The sequence below is a fragment of the Numenius arquata genome, chromosome 8 (genome assembly GCF_964106895.1).
Source record: "Numenius arquata chromosome 8, bNumArq3.hap1.1, whole genome shotgun sequence".
Taxonomy (NCBI): domain Eukaryota; kingdom Metazoa; phylum Chordata; class Aves; order Charadriiformes; family Scolopacidae; genus Numenius; species Numenius arquata.
The window spans coordinates 28,380,666-28,400,420 of record NC_133583.1 but is presented as its reverse complement, the minus strand read 5'-3'; positions in this window follow the sequence as shown (position 1 = coordinate 28,400,420).

Sequence of the window (19,755 nt, the reverse complement as noted above, 5' to 3'; positions counted from 1 at the left end):
AAATTATAAAATATAATTATATGTAGTCTTTTAGAGAGCTAAGTCTGACTCATTTTTCTGAGTCTGACTTTCAGGAAGCATAAGTGTCAGTTTGTGAGTAAATTCACTATCATTTAAATATATTGTTAAAATAATACCTACTGTACAATATGACATACAGCCTAATTCATATTCATTCTTTGTAGGTGGCACACATTAAATCTTCATATTTAATAATTATACGATCTTAAGTTTTTATTTTAGAAGAATCTCCTTCTCCTTGACCGTAAGAAAGTGTTAACATATACATCAGGTGTTATCCTTTGAACTCTCTAACCAGGATGTACTTGACTTCTCCATACTGACATTAAATGTTTGACGGTATTTTGTAGCTCATTGGAATATTCACTATTATTTCTTCTTGAAGTTTTCCAGTTTAAATTGGATCTATGTGGACATTTCAGCCATTTTTCAAATTGTATTCCAATGGCTCAGGTCTAGAATTTTTTTCTTTGGTTCATAAATAATGTCAGGTCATTATTTTACTATACTTTACTCCACATCATGAAGGGGAAAATTATAGAAGTCTTAAATTTGGAGGAAGGAAAACATTCTGATTACCACAATATTTTCACATCATAGTAATTGATACTAAATTTAGCGTTCCACATGTTACATGTGTAAAAGACTGCATCTTTTAGTGGGTCAGCTATATTTTTTAATAAGGAAATTCTCTTGTGACTATAGCTGTATGTATATGAAGTCTCTCTGCCTTCTCTGGCTCATGGCAGGACCTTTATATTTGAGCTCCCTGTTTCCCAAAGTTGTGGGAACAGATCCTTTTATCGTATTTTTTTACCTGATGCATCCAGGTGTAGTTCTGTGAACGCTGAGCAGTTTGGGGATGATTTGTCACCCAATAAAATCTTAAAGAAATTGAACCCAATTTTTTCTAGAAAATTGCAGAAAGTATTTCATTATGCTGATTTTGCTGCTCTGCAGCCCAGCTGAAACTGGAAAATGGCAGAAGTAATAGCAGAAAATGTCATCTCTATGGAAACTTCCAAAACCTATTGAGGATGATGGGATAAAGTTTAGAGAAGTATCAATATTTTATTCTGAGCTCATTTCTAAGTAATGCAGGATAAATTAAACTCCTGATTGGATAATTGCTCCTAAGGAGAGATGTTAAATTCCAAACAGAGATGGAATCTTCTGAAGTGGACTTGATTGAAGGGATTGGAGTATCTGGGTCTGAATCCTCACAGGGAAGAGGGAACGTAACAAAGACAAACAGCATTGGGGATGTATACTGTAAAACACTCGCTGACTGGAGGAAAAAGGAGCAGTATCGCCTCTAGCTGGGTTTTTTAAGTTGGTAGGGACGTAAGTACTGTTTATTTTCACTGTCAGGTTGAGTGTCTAAACAACACAGGCTTGAGTTTTTTATATCACTCCAGCTACCTCATTGTTAGTACTTTATCCTCACCTCTTCTTTTTTTATCACTTGTCTCCTATTTATATATTCTTCCCTAATCCTGAGGTCTCTCATTCCTGGGAAGGTTTTTAACTTTTTCACCAGACATGCCTGGGCCTATCCTCACAACTGGAAACCATTATGATCAATGACCAACAGATGGTCTTCTTGATATCCCTACTTACTTATAACCTGCAACCCCATGTTATTCTGTTTATCTGTGTCCCAAACCTATTTGGTTCCCTAGTCCTCTCCCCGTTCCTTTCCTCTAAACTCTGTGGCCGTGTTTCGTTTCAGAACTGGGCTGGGTCTGCCTCTCTGCTGGACACCAAGCAGATGCTTAGGCAAAGGCAACAAGAACAGGAAGAGTGTGGAGTGGTAATAACCTTGTGATTTAGGAACAGCCATGGATACATTCCAGTTATCACAGTTAATAGATATGAATGAAATCATGCTCTCTGATTTATTTTTTTTTTTAACCTTTTCAACAATTATTTCTAATTTGTAATTATTTATAACCATATAGTGGCCTTCGGTGATGCATCCACAACTTAACAGCTAGGCATGATGTGAAAACATCTTCTTTAAAGCTGTAGCACGTTCGAAGATTTCACTTACTTTTTATTGTAAGAAGATGCACGACAGCTCTCTGTCGCTGCACTACTTACACACCTTTGCCCTAGCCACTCAGGTTGGTTCTTTTCTATGCAAAACTCCAGCTTTTTCTGTTCAGCTTTCGTCCTAGAGAGCTGCACAGCTGCAGAGATCATTCTGTATTGAAAACTGAAAGGAGTGCTTTCAGCCATGCCAACTAGATTGTCCAAAAGTCCCTGTTCTGCTGGCTAGCAGAGACGGCCTCCCAGTCTGTTTTGTGGAAATCATTTTGAGGCACATAACGTTTTCCTGCCTAGACGCTTGCAATGCATATTCTTAAGGTGAAAAGTCTGTGATATGGTAATATGCCAAGATGGACACTGAGAATAATTGTTTTTAATAGAAAAGCATATGCTTTGTTTATCTTTTCTGTCTCAGGCACATGCTTCCTGCAAAAAAATAGAAATTAATATGTAATCTGTGCGTAGCTGAATGAGCTTCCTGACCAGTAAGCAGATGTTAGGCACTCAGAGGAGCTGGAGTACATGGAGTGGCAAACCAGTTTTGTGATGCTGTAATAATGCTGCCTTTGGTAGTCATGTAAAAGAGGAATGGCGTGGCCTGAAAGTCTCAGTGTTTTCAAGTGTATAAAAAGGGAGAAGATAAAATCCTCAATTCCTGATGAAGGAAGGGAAGATTTAGTCCTTGGTGGTAGCCGTTAAGTACCTCATTTCCCATTGTGTGTTCAGAGCTGAGAAAGAGCATTACACCTTCTCCACTTGTGCAGAAAGCAGGCAGTTTCTGGTGCTGGCTTGTTTCTCTACAACACCATCTCTAGCGGGAAGCAATCCTTGTTTTAAATATTTGTCTCCCTGCATCACTGGAATGTCACAACATCTCCCAGGTGTCAATTTTTGTAATTCCAGGTGAATACTGAGTTTCCAAAATTCATCCTTTGCCGAATAGCCCAAAATTGCAGAGGCCATTTCTTTACCAGGAAGGGAAACAACTGCCCTTGCTGAAGATCATAGAATCATAGAATGGTTTGGGTTGGAAGGCACTTTAAGGTCATCAAGTTCCAACCCCCCTGCCATGGGCAGGGACACCTTCCACTAGAGCAGGTTGCTCAAAGCCCCATCCAGCCTGGCCTTGAACACCTCCAGGGATGGGGCATCCACAACTTCCCTGGGCAACTTGTTCCAATGTCTCACCACCCTCGCAGTGAAGAATTTCTTCCTAAAGATGCCAGCCTCAGACTGCAGCACTAGAAGAGTTCAGGTTTCGTTCAGCAGTTGTGTTTGAAAAGGGCTGAAGAATGTACCATAAGCTGTTTTTTTCATATATAGCAAAAGGAGATTTCCACACTGCTTTCATTAAGCACCAGTAGTTCAGAAGCAGACACAGTAGAGAGGGGAAAAATGTAAATTGTGAGGCTGTAAGAAAAAAGTATGAGGAAAAGCATGGTTTAGATGACTGAAGACTGTAGAACAGTAAGTGAACCTAAATGTTTCCCTGTTTCTTGCTCACTGGATAAATGTTTAAGTTTAAAGTCCAGGAAAACTTATTCTTAAGGGGGAAAAAAGCGAACTATGAAAGGCTTTTGACAATGTGAAATACATCCTCTCCCAAGCTAGATGATCATAAAGAATGCTGACTTTTCACATGCCTGGACGAGCTTTAAAAATGACTCAATAGATTGTAGAATTCAGCACATTTTCTTCCCAATTATTTTTGAAGAGATTCTGACAAATATTTTCTAAGGGAGGGAAGGCAGACTGTCTATTTTATTTTAGTTTTATGGGACTTGTATTTTTATCCTGTCATGAGAAGCAAATGGCAGAGCTATGATTAGGATAAGCCATGTAAGAGGGCTCAATCTGCACAATTTATAGTACAGCTTGCTTTAATCTGTCAGGGAATGTGTGTTATATTGCCTTTCAATAGAGGATAGAGCTCTGGCTATATATGTTAATAAATTCTATCCAGATAGTCTTAAAAGATGCCAACAATTGCTGGAAGTACTTGGAGCAGAAACCATCTGCAATTTTGAATCCTTGGAGGACTTTTCTGTATAGTATGGATTTCTTTAAAAAAATAGACAAAGTAAGCCCCCAGCATCCCTGCTATCCAAAAAAATCTTTGGACAAACCATTAAAATGGTAGACACCATTGTATGTTTTAGTAATTAGGTTTTGAAAATTTACCAGCCTGATAACAAGTCAGTGGTTATTATTATCAGTGTTTTCAACAACTTTTTGTATTTTTGTTTTGTTTTGGTTTGGTTTTTTGTACTGTGAATTTAAATCTAACAGCACGTTGGCTTTTCCTATTTCCTGCCTGTGGACACCCAGAGCTAGTCCCCGACGATTGTGCGGGCGCTAGAGGTTGAAAGCCACCTTTGCAGACTCTCTCCAATGGGCTACTGTACCTTTGTAGTTCTCTGTGGCTGGAGATCTGAGAGACCGTAGCTATCAGCTACTGAAGAGGAAATGCAGAAGTGGGCATTGGTCTCTCCATTCAAGAAACGGTTTCACTGCCCTCACCAAGACTTCACATTTTGATACTCCTTTTCTGCATCAAGCGAACTGCCTTTTAGAACAAGTTCGTGTAGCATCATATTAATTTTGGTTTTGTGGCGTGGTATGGTATGCTATACAGCAGTAGAACCACAGGGCAAGAGTCAGATATGTCTAATCAGATGCTAAATAGCTCTTCCCAGTGGGGAATATTTACATGCAGCAAACACCCTGAAGTTGTGGTAAAACACAATGCCATCCAAATGCATGTTTGTTTATAGAATTGCGCTGCATATTTGGTAAATCTGAAATTCTGCACTGGTATAGGGCATTTCCCCCTGCTTATTTATGTCTTTATTGGATAACAGAACTTGCATAAGAAAAACTTTTTTACTTTGAGAGTGACAGAGCACTGGAACAGGCTGCCCAGAGACGTTGCGGAGTCTCCTTCTCTGGAGGTATTCAAAACCCACCTGGATGCGTTCTTGTTCGACCTGCTCTGGGTGACCCTGCTTTGGCAGGGGGGGGTTGGACTAGATGATCTCTGAAGGTCCCTTCCAACCCCTAACATTCTGTGATTCTGTGATTGCCACTGCCATCTGGTTTCAGCTCTTACACTTTACGATAGATTGATTTTCTTCACTGGGGTGAATGTGATAGGAAAATTAGATCTAGTATTTGCATTGAGAGATTCTGGTTTCGTATTATACAACAAGCTTTGAAAGCTGAATAACAGGATTCTTGAAATGTCCTGGAAAATAATTGAGAGTTCTTAAAAAAAATATTTTCTGCGTTGTTCTCCTAGACTATTTTTTGCAGTGAGAGTTGCAAGAAAGAAGTCACACGTGAGCCCTGAATGTTAGTCTAATCTCAAAGGAGAAGAATCAACCTCCTCTGTTTAAGGTTAAGAAGAGGTAATGTATGGTCTTTTCCATTGGTTTCAAATGTTTTTCAAGAAAAGGCAAAGTAATTGCTTTAAGTAGTGGAATAGAAAAAAACCACAATCCACACACGGTATTACGGTGCCCGTCTAGTCAAAATTCTCATTTAAACCAATGTCGACTTCATTCTAAGCACAGTGGAAGCAATAATAGGCAAAAATGAAAGTGAAATTATAATCTCACATTCACTAGAAAATCAAAATTGCAAAATAGCAAATATTCAAGTCACATCAGATCATCCTGAGGGTCCAAAAAAACCAGAAAAATTATACCCAAAAAAGACCGAGAAACACCATTTTTCCTAAAAGCACAGGATCGCCTTTCTGGATCTGTGCAAAATTTCCATTGATTAAATATTCTTCATATCCTAGATGGATTTTTTAGAATATTTTCATGATCTGTGGGATTATGGCCTTCCATTGTGACTGTCAAGGTGACCAATACATAATCTAAGTATCACTGTCTTCTGCAATCATATGATGGTGTCTTGGTTTTAAGCGCTTCCTTCATTCCTTATTTTCAGGGGTTTTTGAATATAGAAATGCACAAATAACAACGTCCTGTTGCTTTTGTGGCTTACTTATAGTAGTGTCAAATATGTCCAAATGTCTCCCTTGTGGCAGAAGGCAGACACAAACATGCTTTTCATCCTCCTGGACTTCTACAGAGTAGGATTGGAACTACCTATAAACAGCAGATACGCGCTATTTCACTAATATAAAGGTGCTATATTCCACCATTTGTTTGTGCAACAGGACACTGGGCAAAGACTAGAGAAGGTTGGTTTGCTGCTGGTTGTGGGTTTTCACAAAAATGATCAGTCATGAGGATCTGAGTTCAAGTTGTCTTTTTAACCTTAAAAACAATATTTTGCAGACACTTCTTAAACACAGCTGTGGTTTAAAAACCTCTTTTCTCTTTATATCACTGCTGCAAACTCTGAGCAAAACAAATGCAAGGTCTCATTTGGAGCCATGCAACTCTGCCCTCTTTTTTTTCTTTTTTTTCTCCAGAAATATAAATAGGTAGTACCAGTATAGGTAGAAATCCCTTTCCCAAGAAGGAACAAAGTAAACTAAAACATGTAAACCCATCAAAGGAAGATGCTGAAGCTGCTGTTTGTGTGAAAAGGTCTTGTGATAGCAGTAGGTCACCACTTGCTTAGAAGTCACTAGAGTAATTCTATAAAATACCTGATTACTAAGACTTTTTTTACCAACACATCAATCAAGATGTATGTCAGCAAAATTAGAAGGTAGGTAACACTTGCAGTTAAGTTAGTGTATATGCTATAGCCATCGTAATTTATGAGTGTATAATAGGCCATACTGTGAGAAGAAGATAATCTCTTTTATTAGAACCATTTTTTTTTTCCCTTTAGAAAAAGCACGCGAAGTTGTGGACCAAGACAGTTGATTCAGAAACAGGTATGTTTTTTCTTGACATAAGCTCTAGCTCTAGGTCAGCTAGCTTCTGGAGTACTTAACTTGGTATAAAATAGTTAATTCAAAATCTATCCAGTTGTGAAAAAAAACCCCCCAAAATACATTGCTTTTGGTTTGCTATTGTCCTAATGGAAAGTACTCTCTGAAACCTATATAATTCAAACCATCCGTTCCACAAAACCAGAAACTTGCCTCACAACTGAAATTCTACAATTCCATCCCAATTTATTGCCAAGATATTGCCTTTTATGCGTTTGACCTATAAAGTTCGATGTCAAGCACTCAATTATTTTTTCACATCAGAAACTTCTTCCAAGAACTGATTGAATTCTTCTGGAATTAATTTTTGCTGAGACACACCAAACTCTCTTATAAGACATTCCAGGTTGTAGAGCACTAATACTATTACATGCTCACTAGCTCAGCAATGCATCTGGTTCTAAAACAGGTTATCCTCCAAAACAGTGACCTTACAAAGAGACAGTCCAGTATTGAAAGTAGTCTAAGTATTTTATTTTAGTGTTTCCAACAGTTTCAAACTGTTTTAATAAAAAGTTGTCCAACAATTTAATGGAGAGTAAGGTAATGCAGAGGTTTTGGGGTTTTTTTTTATGACAGGCTATGGAAATACTAAGGACATGCTCTCTAGCTGTAGTAAGATCTTGTGATTCACTACAAAGAGTTATGGGTTTTCCAGTAATTTCTGCAAAACCCAGCTGATATCATCATTACTGTATCATATCAGAGCCTTGAAAGTGTAGGGAAAATGTTAGGAAATAGGAGATGCAGACCAAAACCCCCTGAAACTCATACACTGTCAGTATCCATAGAAGTTCTAAACTTGACACATTTTTCTGCTAATGAGCAAACAGAAAGTTTACACACATCAGTCATCAAAATGCAGAGCCCGATTCTCATTTGTATGAAGCCCAAGGTACACTTTTCACCTTAATGGTTCTTAAGGCACTCTCAGCTGATCATGTAAAACATAAGAGAAAAGACCAAGAAGGAAGGAAAAATGCACCTTCAAGTAATGCAATTGCTGTTTCAGCAGAGGGACAAGTTTATAATTGGTAAAGGAAGCAAAGTACTTAATTCCCAGAGGCATCTGACTGGATGGAGGCAGTTCCTCTGGAGTACTGCCTTCTCTCTGCTCCCCTCTGCTGCTGACTTTTCACACTTCCCAAAGGAAAATTTATAATATCTTCAAATTATAACTCTATACCTTGTGGCACTTTCAGCCAGACTGTAAAAAGCAATTAAAATTAATATACAGAAGGAATATAAACCCTCTTGATTCATATCTTAACTAAATCTCCAATTAGAAGTTACAAAACCACTTTCCCTGAAGGTAAGTTATCCAATAATTGCCGTATAGCAATTGTCAATGACTTCTCCCCTTTCTATCAGAAGTCTTAACAATATGGGGGTTTCGGTTTTCAAAAACTTGTCAGAGAGAAAAAAACCTTCTGAGAATTTTTTTTTTTTTTCCATTGGACAACTGACAAAACTTCCAATGATATGCTAATTCTTTTTAGCTCCATCAAAAAAAAACTCAGGAAGCTTCCCCTAGGCCGATGCAGAAAATGAATTTTGTTGAGGCAACAGATAGAGGAGAGCAGAATGCTCAAGACAGTTATGTCTTCGGTGGAGAAGACTCCAGGTGGTACAAGAAGAGCTTTAAATCCAAATTTTTTTCTAGAGTAGTGACCAGGGCTGACTTTTTTTGCCAGTGATGCCCCTTTGCCCTGTATCACTTGAATCACTGTCTAATACAGATCAGGCAAGCTTAGTAGTCTCACTTTTGCTTTATCACCGTGTTTACTCCGTCTTCCAACTGAGCCTGATTTAGCACTAGCCAAATGATGAGGGTGGAAATTAAGCAGTTCACTGGGTAGATCAAAATGTTCTTTTACTTTACATGGTAAAAAAATCACCAAATATGATATTCATTGTACAATAAGTTTCATCATCTGTGAGTGAAATTCATCACATCTGGGGCTGAAAACTCATGGGACATTTCCCTGCTCTTTGTCACTGTAATCCCACCAACAACCTTCCTTTTCTTGGTGTCAGCGTAAGAAGAACCTGGCTTGCCCTCAAATTTTCCTTCCCTTCTTGTGGTCTTTTTTTCAAGATAAAAATCTTCACTAATGATTTCATTTAATGGAGTGTTCTTTTTTTGTTTGGTTTGTTTTTTTTTTTCTAAATCAATTAGGCATTATTAAGGTGAATTCTTAAAAAAAAAAAAAAAAAAGTGAATTATTATTTTGAGTTTGAAACGTTTTGTCTGACTCTTTTCAGTACAGATTCAGTGTTGCATCTCAAACAAACTACCTGGCAGTAGTTCCTTTTTACAAATCAAAAAAGGCCCTTCTCAGACCAGGTTACGTTTTCATGGCTGTCATCTTCTAATTTCATCTCCTTGTGAAATCTTAGGCTGTCAATAATAAGCTGGCAATAGAAGCTTTTACGCGTTTGAAGTATCGTGTAGAAGTGTGAGATATTGGAGATATTACCAGAGTCCTTTGGTCACCTCTGTACCCCCGCTTTTGTCTTGTGGCCATCCCCATGCAGCATTAACTAGCCGTTTGTCTGATTAAGTTTGTTTTGCTCGACTGTTATTTTGGCTTCGCTCTTAGGCACATTACACTCTGTATCTGCTGCAACAATACTCTCCTAAAGTGTAGTTTGCACTGTTTCTATCGGCCTGATGTACTTCTTACGGAGCTTATCCTACTTTTTGGTCATTCTGCAGCAGTGGTCATGGAGCCTACTTATGCTGGACAATCTTCCCTCATAAGTTATGATTGTTCTCACACCTGAAATTAGAATAGTTTCACAAAACTAGCTGTGATAGGCCTTAATATGATTTGATTCTTGTTTCAGTACACTGGATTCCAATTCACATTTAACATTTTAAATCTGTTTACTGGAACCAGAAGAATATGAGATTCTAATTAACATTCTTGACTGTAGTCTGGCACTCATCATACGGCAAAGGGATTTTTGTGCTCCTTCCAACATTGAGGTGATGATAAGCAGCCTCCTACGTTCTTCTCAGCTCTTCAGCTCCTGTGCCGTGATGCATTCAGAAGATGAATATTTTGAAGAGTATTATATGCAGAGGAAAATAATGCACTATTTTTCTGCTACCACCGTTTCTCACATTTCTACTGTCATTTGCTTAATTCTTTACCAAATCTACACAGACTTTAAAGAATTTATGGTTTTGATGATCTTGCGATACTCTGGGGGAACAGGTTGTAAGACAGCATGAGCGCTAATCTTTGCTTTGCAGAAAGAAAACACAGCATGTGAATGGATTTTTAGCAGCACTGCAGTAAGTATTACCAACGACCTGGGAAAATTACAGGTGTAATGTAGTATATATGATCTGAGATGAGTTAGGAAACATTAATTAGAGGCCTTGATGCAGTAAATGAGTTTATACACTTTGCTAGCTTTGTACAAAGAGTAATTGTTCTCTATGTATGTTGCAAAGATACAAGTTTGAAACGTACTTGGTATTTCTTGGCAATATGAGCCATCTATTTGGGCAACAACACTTCAATATATGCAGGATTTATTTTCTAATAATAGGAATATGTAATTTTCTTCTGTTCCTCCTCCTAGTTTTGTTTTTATTTTTTGTTAGTGATCTTAAGATCACTAACCGCATACAGGTGCAAATATAGTAACGAGTTGTACCCCTCCCTTTCTGTCTATTAGCACCCTCCGTCTGACCCGTGTTCCCACACATATGGTGGGGAGAGCGTAAAGGCCTTCCCTCTCATTGCTACTGTCACTGTTTTCATCTTAAGCATTTGGAAATTATAAAAATCTCTTCTTCAATTCAACCTTATTTCAAATAAACACTTAAGAACACTTCAAGTGACTTCCTCAGTGTTGCTCACTTTAGTTGGAAATCATATCATTAATTTATTTTCCTATACACTTTGGCCCCATTCAGACAAAAAAACAGAGTATTATAATTATTTCCTTAAGTCATAAGTTTAAGATTAAATCTTTATCTTGTAATGTGTTACCTAATAATTATGAAACCAGTAAAGAACAGAAATGATCAACTGAATTTCAGTAGATAAGAAAGCAATAAAATAAAGTAAAATAAAATTTAATGGCATGAGTTTTATACATTGATATTTGCTTACAAAATTTAGGGAAATTCTGTCCAAATCTTTATTTTCTGTATCTTTTTCCTTATTTGAAGTGAGAAGGAGGAGGGGTCCGAATGAAACATACCAGCTTGACAAAACTTGGGAGATTAAAAATCAACTTTTTTGGCTATGTGACTGCTGTGATAAAATGCCAATTATAAAATTAGATATTAAAATTTGATCTCTGAGGACTCATAATTTGCTAATGAGAGAAACTTAAAACTCATTATGGTCTTTAGATTACTTAGCCAACACTTTCCTGTCGTTATTTCACTCTGTGAGTCCTACTCTAGCTTTGTACCATCCTGAATTACTTCTCTTGGTTCTTCATTAACTACTGGCTTTCCTTCCTATCTTTGGCTTTATACATGCCAACATATGTTTCAATTACTCGTGTTTTACTTTAACCTTACAATTATTTCCATTGGAATGTCCTCATCACAGGTAAGAAAGCAGGGTATCAATTTCTGTCTAAAATGTAATTCCTCCTAAGAAATAAGAAGTAAGCAGAGACTATGCAGGCATCCTTGTTTCAATAGACGCCTGGTGAGGACCTGGGTATTTGTTAGGTGGAGATTGCACAAGCCATGAGACTCTCGCATGACATGAAACATCCCTTTGGGATTGGAATTTTCTGTAAGTCTCTTAATTAATCCTGTGGTACATTCTCCTCCTTTTTTTTTTTTTTTTCTCCCCATTCATCCTACAGCCCATTAGATATCCTGTAGCCTAACTTGTGAGCCTATCCCTGCTTAGTCTTTGCACTTTTTCTTTTAACATTGACTATGACAGACAAATTGCATGCATTAATTCCAGTGTAATGTGCGATCATTGTAATGTAGTCCACTGTATATTTTAAAATTCCTTCAACGGATGCATGAACTCATTATCCATCTTGCTTTCCAGTTAGAGCATATGTGGCTTGGGTATTGGTCTATTAATCATGAGAACCCAAAAGCCTGTCTTGATTTAAGAATCATGAAGTCTCCATTAAACTAATTTCTATCTGTCAGTCATAACATTAATGATATGATTAACACATGCAAACTAAAGTAACATTAAGGGTTCTGATTTAAACTTGGGTAAGAGAGAAAATGTATACAGGTTTTTTTCTTGGCTGTTGTCTCATGGAAGTTTTTCTGAGTATTGCAAATATTTTACTACTGGCTATCAGGGAAGAAAAGAAAGATAGTTCAAGTCCAAAACTGACCAACAGAATGGCATTCTTGTAACCGGTGGTTTATTACTAAGATGTCTGTGTGTAGTTTGGGCTACACAGATGCTCTCCCCCTACTTCGTGCTCCAGGAGAAAAGGAGGAGAGATAAAGAGATTTACAAGTTTAGAAGGAACTAAACTAATGAAATATTAATATGAAAATTAAAAGGACATAATGAAATAGATACAATATATACAAAACCATATCAAGCTCCCAGGATGACATCACCGGCAGGCACTAGGGAAGTCCCAGACTGGATTTAGCGATGGATGGGAACTGGATTCCAGATCTGGAGTCAGGAACACATGGATCGGGATCAAAGGCAGATGAACAGACAGGGTCCTCTTCAGATGTTGGCCATTGAAACAAAGACAGCTGACCCTTTGATCCCTCAGCTTTTATTCTGAGCATGGGGCAGATGGGATGGAGTACCCCAGTTGGTCAGTTTTGGGTCACCTCTCCTGTCTGCTCCTTCCTGCAGGTGGGACCCCTCTATGCTTTTCCGTTTCCGACCCTCCAATGGGGCAAATAACAAAATTAGTTGACCTTGGTTGTTACAGCGATAAGCATAAGCAAGAGCCTCTCTGCCTACCGTCCCTTGGCATGGAGCACAAACACCGGGCTTATCACTCTACAAGTGAACAGTTTTCTCCACAATGTGCTGTTAATTTCAGAGAGTTAGAAGAGTCCTAGTTAAGAAGCAAAAGTACTGAACAGAAAGTTGGTTCTATTTTACCTCAAACCAGGACACTGGTTTTGCTATTACTTAAATTCAAAATCTAATTTATCTTTTAAAGTAAAATAAGAATTAAAAAAATCTGTGCAAATATGCACAGACTTACATGTAGACACTCACATATGCACAGCATAATATTCCAGAATGTTTCTGTGGAAAACTTCACTGAAGCCATAATGTGTTTATTGCGTATATTTAACAACATAACTGAGTATGCTAATAATTAAGTAGAGTATAAAAGCATGGAGGGAGGGAAATATGTCACCTACTGTTGCATATAATAGGATTTTCTTGATTTTTATACATTCTCGTATCCTTAATCCAGTTTTTTGCAATACTATAGATAATTTATGTTTATGGTCAGTCAGTAAACTTCTCTAGGATAATGGAGGAAGGCAATAATGAAGACAGTATTCAAAAAAAGAAGCGTGAACAGAATTTAAGCCATTGAAGCTGTATAAATATTAAAGAAACATCTGTTGGAATTAGGTTCCTCAATATCTTTAAGAATCTAATGGATTTCTCAAAGATGAAGGAGTAGCTCATAGTGAATCCAAACGTAGAGCCTAAGCACATCACAGGTAGAACTGAGGTCCTTTTGAAGTCAAAGGTAAAATTGCACTGTCGTGGAGACAGGATCGTGAAACTAATTTTTACTTAAAGGCCAATTCCGAGAGAAGATTTTATTCTTCTGCTGTTTAATTTGATGAAAGTTTTGCTAGTGACTTTAAAAAAAAAAAAAAAAAGGCTCTATACGGTTCAATAACTTGCAATAAGCCAATGCTGCTATTATTTTACCTATAATTGGAGTTCACGTAACATTATTATACTGCATTTGGCACAATGCAGTACGCACATGCACATAAACAGATTTTGCGAGATAGTTTGCTGGGTAAGTAACCTTTTAGGTTAGGCAGAACAGTTGAATTTTATTGGCTAAAATACCATTAGACCATGCTCAGTTCATTGATGATTATAAATTCAGGGAAATACCTTTCAGAGTAATTCGTAGCCCTCTGTTATGGTAGGAATTCTTGATGAAAAATGTTCCTGGTGACATAAAAGGAAAAAAGTTAACTGTTTGAATACCAGAGTGGTTATTTCAATTTTTATCCCCATGGGTACACATAGCTGTTTCATTCTTAGAGAAGCCAACATGTTGGCAAATACTGTGCCAACTTTATTTTTGGAGTTGACTTGAACCTGCTGCCTAATTGAAGACATACTGTTGACCTATGCTAGTTTTCATTACATGGAGTTGAAAGGGCTGGTATTTCAAAACCTTTTATTATATTGCAATTTGGACCACACAACTGGCTGTGGTTTCTTTTAAGTGGTTATACTCCTTTCTATCCAGGCTAAAAGAGAAGTTACTGTTTTCTCTGTTGCTCATACTATTAGTTCATGCTCAGACAAGAATTTTCCTTTACTGTTAAAATATTCCAGGGGAAAATTGCTTGCACAATAGAATGGACTTGGCTGGAATAGAATGAACTTAAAGGACTGCAATGGGTATGTTTAAGGGCTTTACAGGTTTACTGGTAAGCACATACCTCGTATGTACTTCCGCACTTAGATGTTCAGACTTTCAATATTTTGTCTTGTAACTCCCAGATGACTGCTCAAGCTCTTTTTTAATATGGGGACATTCTCCATCATTCTTCTTCCCTTTGTGGCATTATGGCTTTTGTAACAAGTACTGGAATATTAATTCTTTCAAAACATCAAAGCAGTTCACTTTTGATATGAAAGAAATGGTTAGGGTATTTCAGAGATGCTTTACTTCTTTGTTTCAGCAGAGATTCTCCTCTAAGTTTGATGCAAAGCCGTGAGGCTCCTGAACCCGAGTTGCTCTTTTCAGTAAATAAACAACCCACTCAAGAGGTTTTGCTCTGTTTATGCTGACTACACCTATAGTTTCCCATGGGTTGAGTTGGAAGATCAGTATCTAGCTCAGCATCCAAAAATCTTTTTTTTATCCAGGGCCCACTTTGGGTCATCTGTTGGTTGTCTCAAAGGCACCTATGTGGATGTGTGTGTTTGTAGCTATATAGACAGTATATTCTCTTTAAATACACTTTTAAGGGTCAGGCTGTGAGTGGAACTTGAAAGGTAAGTAAGTGACACTGCTGTATCTTGTCTGGTGGATAGAAGCTGTGTCTAAAGCGTGGAGATTCAGGTGGTTTCACCAAATAGAAATGGAGATTTAAGTTCAGATTGAATGCCAGCATGCCTTCGGTTGCTTTATTATTTTATAGTTATGCAAAGGCAGAAAATCAGACATTCAGAAATGAAATTCCTATAATCATAGTATATAAAAATGTTTACAACATAATGAAAAAGTAATAAAGTTTTTAACTGAAACAGAAAGCCTGCTTTTATTTTACTTTGGAGGTAACTCTGTGTGTGGGGAGAAGGTGTAGTGCAATCAATTATTGTAATTTTAGTCTCATAATAATTATCTGATATCTGTTATTTTATTAGATTTGAAGAAAACACAATAGATTTAACTGATGTTTTACCTGCTTTTACATCTAGTATTTGCTTAAACTTTGGCTGAACTGCAATTTATTCAGGCCTCTAGTCTGCAGTTATGCAGGAAACGTTATATTGTATAATCCATAGTTACAGGATGGAGCATATTAATGGAGCTCTAAACATGCATAAATACAATTAAGCCTTTGCTGAATGCTGTTTATATAAGTAGCTGCCACGCTGATTAAGTATCCAAGAGAAAGATTTGGTTGTTTTCTTCCTAAAAGGGATTACAAATCTTGTGATCCATGCAGAAATCCTTATGAATAGCTTTTTCTTACAGCATATCTAAAAATCAACAAACAGGTTTTGCAGAAACAATGGAAAAAATTGTAGTTCATATTTAAAAACTTTTCTTTACTTTCTCCAATGCTGTGACTTGGAGACAAATGGGGTGTTCAACATTGAAGATGCTGACGGAGGAAGGTGTTGGAGGAGAGGAGGTAGCGTTCCCCAGCAGCAGTGCTCTGGGGAGGTAAATGATTTTAACCCTCTGAATTTTTTTGGGATATCACAAATGCAAGTAGCAGCTACTGCTGCTGAGGGAAGCAAAAAAAAAAAAAAAAGGAATGAAAGTGTCATATGATTTAATGACTTGAAGGTTTTTGTCTTCATGCATTTATTCCTCTCCTAGGAAAACAAGATGGCAAATTTAGTCCACAGTCTTGTAGCCTGCAGTAATATCTTTTATTCTTTATACCCCCTATTTATAGTTGTACCTGTATGAGTTAAGTCTTTCATATCTGCAGATTGCTTGAGTTTCTCCTGACTCAGGGTTAACTCTGTAACGACAGAAAGCAAATCTGCTAGGAAAAAGCATCAGTCAAAAAACTTATTCCAGTAATTAGCCTTGAGCAGTAATTAGAAATATTTTTTGTGAATTATTCATACACTTAAAAGCAAATAAATGTTAGCTTGTAAGGGAATTTTAGATGTAACATACCAGCATAAGAATTTTATCACCTATTCAGTACCCAGAACCAGTTCCTATTTTCAACAGATTTTAGTTCCTATTAAATCCCTAGAAAACAGCTCATCACCAAGCAACAGTCAAAGCAATATTTACAGCTAGATTTTTAGAAGCAGCCAGTATTCAGTGTAGTCAGATATCTTGTTAATGTAGTCGCTTTGCAGCCTAAATGCGAGCTGTGGTAATACTTAAAATAATTTTATTTGCCAATAGCAATAGGACAGTTGCAAGGACATGCATTCTGTAGGGAGCTCACATTTAAGACAGAGGACGTTACAGTGATATAATCTGCCTTGTAAGGGGAATAACACTGCCAGTTACTCCATCTCATTCTTTAGGTTGTTAGGTAACATTGATGTAACATCATGAAATCAATGATTTTTAAGTAAAGATGTGGAGCCTGAAATTTTTCAAACCTCGGCTGCTGTAGGAGCAGGTTGGATCAATAGTTCCTTTATAGAAGCTCTGCAATTGCTACGGACTTTTTGATATTAATCCATGCATTATTCTCTCGTGTTTACCTGGAAGAGCTTTTGGAGATGGACTCATAGTACCAAAAGTACTTGGCATACTTGGGAATGTTGGACAGAGAGTTTTCCTGCAGTATAAAACTTTCCATTCTTTTTTCTGCAAAGTGTATGAAATTTACCGCAGGAATCATTCGTAAAGTAACGAGGAATATGAGCCCATGTAAACCAATGTGCAGTTACTAATGTTAATGTAAGGGATGTCTCTTCAAACACACATAGTTGTTATAGTCTCTCCTTGGCCTCAGGGCTATACCAACAATGGTATCTTCCTTGTGAGCCAGGGAAGCTGGTTGTAGTAGCTGTAAAATCCTTCTTGGCAGCTGAATGAGTCTCACCGCTTGGTGTCTCACAGGCCATCTTTTGGGAGGAAGAAGAGAAAATTTTTTCCCTAGTTATTGGGCCTCTATTTATTTTGTTATTCCTCTCTAAAGAACATCATAACTGTTATCAATCCTATGTTATAAGATTGCAATACATGCTATAATAATTTATTTTTGGTTAAAATTACCTTTATTACTGTCCATACAAATGTTCCAGATATCTAGATGCACAGCATTGAAAGAATGTAAAAATTTTCAGGGGAATTTTTGGAAGTGAATAATATATTTGACATGGTCCTTCCTTCTGAAAAAAGCATCTGGTAAAGCCATCCTGGAGTACAAAATCTGCTGTGTGAAAGGCAAACACAGCCCCAGACAAACCCCTTGAATCCTAGCGCCACCAAAAGTGGAGGACATCTGCTCAAGGCTCAAACTTCTCACCACCTTCAGCAAGATACCCCAAACTGCTGCCTGTAAATCAAACACTTCTGAACTGTGGAGTCAACTTGGCACCACATTCTGTAATGAATAGAAAATCTTAGGGGACGTAGGTGGAATAGAGGAGATAATGGCGTTTAAAAAAAGTTACTGGAACTTGAATTTACAAGCTTTTCACAGAATAAAAATGCAGCGTGGGAGAGGCTAGCCTTATTTGCATTCAATGGATTCAGTCACAAATATAAAGAAAGTTTCCTTCCTATTAAAAATAATGAAAACAGTCCAGCTTGAAAGCGTAGAGAAAATCCGGAATTGTTACCTTGGATTCTCTGAGTCTAAAGCGTTCTCTTCTTTTCTTTCATTCCTCTCGTCCTGATGAACAAAAAACCTCCACTGCTATCTTGGTAAGTTGTTCAGAAATAGTAGGCTGCGGCTCTGCTCTCCTGTCAATCATCAAGGATCAGTAAAGAAATACAGCAACATAGTAGAAGAAAATAGTAGTAGAAAATATGTAGCGCTGCTTATCTTGAATAGGATTTTTTTTCTATGCACACATGATTGCAAATTCTGGAAAATTCTTTCATTAAAATAAGTCAGATAAACGTTGTAGACCCAAATTCTACCTCCTCCATTAGTACTGATACGACGATGTGATTAAAATGAGGTTCCATTGCATTTTTCATGTTTTAGACATGATTTATGGGGAAATTATCATCATCTGTCATTCTGAATGTTTCTAGAGGACACAGTAATCACGTCTGTCAATTACTGTACTGCTGCCTTTTGGAAATGTGTATCGCATATGTATTTTCTGATACTCTAAAAATGACAGCAAAATTCTGTTCTTTTTAGGACTAACTACATAATTATAAGCAAGCATTAAATGTATGGAAAAACATACTTTAATTGTAACAATTAAGTTATACTATTATTGTCCTGCATAATACTATTACCGTAGAAAAAAACCCCTCAGTTAATTTTTCCCAGCGTGCTACATGAAAAAAAGACAAAATTTTAATACAAATCCATATGTGTTGTATTATGGGTTCTGTCTATAATGATCTTTAATGTTTTGAATCTTAAAAAAAGGTGTGGGTTTTCTTCGCTTAAACAATTTACTCAAGAATTTAAAAGGAAATTATCGATCGCAGTTAGGTGATAGAATCTCCCAGGCTCCTTTATAAGTCCCTACTTTGATTTTAAGTATAGAAAAGATAAGCTCTCCTACACTCTTTGGATACTCAGCTTCAGTAAGAAGATGTCAAACTCAACAGGAGTTGGAAGTGCTCGGTCTCTCAATGGAGAACTACATCTCATTCCGAGTAGAATCTTAAGTCCAACCCAAAGGCCACTGAAGTTAATTGAATGATCTGATCCCTACTCTTTTCAGTGGGAATTGAATTAGGCCCTAGGACATCTAAAATGGTGTGACGGCATTTAGCCCTGACACTCTCATTAATTATGATAGGAACTGAACTGTTATAACCCTGTGGAGCACTTACCCTTTTTCATCTTAAGATGAACTTCGTAATGAAGGGTTTTACGTACTTTTTCACTTCTTAAGTCTCCATTCTGATTGGCATCCCGATATTGAAAAAGAAACACTGGAGCTTTTGCCGAAAATCCCCTTTGGTTCGATGAAGTAGTTAAGGAAAAATCCCAAGTCTGAATTTGCTCATCAGAGTGTTTTGCTTGTTTGTTTACTTATTCTGATTGAATAAAAAAAATCTGCCTGGAGATGTGTACCTTTTTTACCACTGGGGTGTAGGAGTGTGTTACCATCAGGCTTTCAGCTTGGCATGGCTAATGTCAGCTACTGCAGTACGACTGGGGGCACTTTCAGAACGGTACTAATGGTAGCTCTGTACTTGTGCTGATT